Source organism: Macrobrachium nipponense, chromosome 4, assembly GCF_015104395.2.
Source record: "Macrobrachium nipponense isolate FS-2020 chromosome 4, ASM1510439v2, whole genome shotgun sequence".
In the NCBI taxonomy this organism is placed as follows: Eukaryota; Metazoa; Arthropoda; class Malacostraca; order Decapoda; family Palaemonidae; genus Macrobrachium; species Macrobrachium nipponense.
Genome location: NC_061100.1, coordinates 932303 through 934802, shown reverse-complemented (window position 1 = coordinate 934802; position 2500 = coordinate 932303). Strand labels below are relative to the sequence as shown.

Below are 2500 nucleotides of genomic sequence, written 5' to 3'. Positions count from 1 at the left end.
AAAAATATGAATACAAATATGATAAATGCATAACAAAATGCTTCACAATTCTAAAAAATGGATAAAAAAACGAAAAATGGATATAAGGTATGAATAAATTTAATATACATCAAGAGCGAACTTAGAACTGAGGATAAACATTAGCACTTAACGCAATAAATGTGACAAAAAGACTAAAACATATACTATATATATTTTTATAAACATCAATACAGATAATTTATTGGCATTTGGTGTTAGCAGAATTGATTCCGTCAAAAGGTATACAATAGAGCTTTTGTTCCTGCGTGGTATGTTTTGATACAGAATTATTTCATTATTATAGTGATATAAATGAAAATTCGATTTATTTTTTAGCGTGTGAGTGACAAGCGTTATGTTTTTTACTCTCCTTTTCAACTTATGAAACTGGGTAAATTGGATGCCCGCAGAGTTGGTACCAGGAACAATTTATTTAGATATTTTTTATGAAATGTAGGATGGCTAACTAAGCACTGGGGCGATTTCAGCTATTCAGCGCCACTCAGCGCCGCAGTGAAAAATAATAACAAGCTTGCTCCTGATAAATTGTATACTGCCATTGTTACAGCGGAAATGGAAAAGTAATAAAAAAAGATCAATACGTAAATATAAAATCATAAATTTCGTTCAAATATTGACTGTAAAAAAGTGACTAACAATATTGCTAGTCATCACATTTGATGTGTATTGAAGTTATGTTGATAAAATATCCCACGTGTCTAAAACTTCTTCATCAAGTTATTCTCTAACTTAACTCAAACCCATTCAATTTAACTTATCTGTGAAAATTCTTGGGAAAGCGTTATGATTTGTTCCATTTTAAAATATTTGATTACCCAGGACAATTCCAAGGCCATCAGTTCCGCATGGCAGTAAAAATTTCAGCTTTATAATTTCAAACGAATTCAAAATATGATTTGACGTTCCTTCGCCCTCAAGTTTATCCCGTTGTTGAAATTTCCAAACCTATCTCAGTTACAGTTACATTACTTCAGCACAAAGGACAACAGGATTAGGTTAGTTTGGAAATAGGAGACCTCCAATCAGGTGGTGAACGCGAGGCGAGGTCTAATCTTACTTGATAGATGTAGCCTCTACGGTGTTGCGAATAGTCCCGACTTTCTGCACTTCCAGACATTTTATATATATATATATATATATATATATATATATATATATATATATATATATATATATATATATATATATATATGTATATATATATATATATATATATATATATATATATATATATATATATATATATATATATAAATATGTGTGTGCGTGGACAACTCCTATAGAACAGTTAACAGATAATATATGGAGCATTGTAATGTATTTCATCTAATACCTGATGGAATATCCGACAGTGTTGGTATGTTAAAGAAAACTAGGGGTGAGATGAACACTTGTCAGCGAATACCAGGATATTTTGTAAACGGGAGCTCTCGTGAAGAACGAATAGGCATTTGGGTCTTGGAGATCTGGGTAGCTTACTAGCGGCGAGTGTTGACCCTGCTGACCTGGATCATGTCATGGGACTACTATGTCACAGCGAGCGGCGAAACAATATTTTATAAAAAATGAGTACGTTCATGAGTGTACCTCCAAAGGGGGTTATTGGGGGTCATATAAAAGAGTCCTGAGTATAGATCGATTATTCGGGCAGGAACTTGAACTGGTTAACTTTCTGTCTTAAGTAAAGGTGAGCGAGTGATTTTTTTCATTTTTAAGTGCCCGATTGCACAAGGAAGGAATTGTATACTCTGTTGGTTTTATTTGAAATTTTATTGTTTATATATATATATAATATATATATATATATATATATATATGTGTATATATATATAATATATATATATATATATATATATATATATATATATATATGTATATGTATATGTATATATATCTATATATATATATATATATATATATACATACATATATATATATTAATTATATGTTAATCTGGGGCACCTGGAATGTAGAAGATTTTATATGATTAATAAGGAAATTGTCAAACGGCATAGTATCGAAAAAATATGTACACAAGACCATAGCAAAAATGGAAAAATTAAAATAAAATCTAAAACTTTAGATTGGAAGACAAATTGCCAACTGTTGGAAAGCTACAAACTAAGAGACGTGTACATTTCTAGAACCTCAACTTGGGCTATCTACAATTGTGCGTAATTCTGAAGTATTGGAGGGGAAGAGAACTGAAGTATATAAATAGTGCTGGGTAGATGTCAAGAAAGGTATTGGAAAGGAAGGCCTGAAGGCCGCCAATATCAGTTCCAAAGTGCTGCTTGTACTTTTGTCCAGGCGCATGAAACGACTGATGCTACTGAACTTTTTTGAAATAAGAATTTTGTGCCTAAAGCTGGTCATTTTCCTGATATAAAAATTATGAGGAAGAATGTGAAGCGGCTGATGCTGTAGAAAAAAAAAGTTACTGTGATAGCTAAAGATG

The 2500-nt window shown here is 31.4% G+C and overlaps 1 protein-coding gene across 1 annotated transcript in view; it reads left to right on the top strand.

Moving 5' to 3' along the window:
• LOC135210659 (sialoadhesin-like) overlaps nt 1–2500 on the top strand; it is a 27048-nt gene that overhangs the window by 753 nt on the left and 23795 nt on the right. The gene's annotated exons all lie outside the window — the stretch shown is intronic.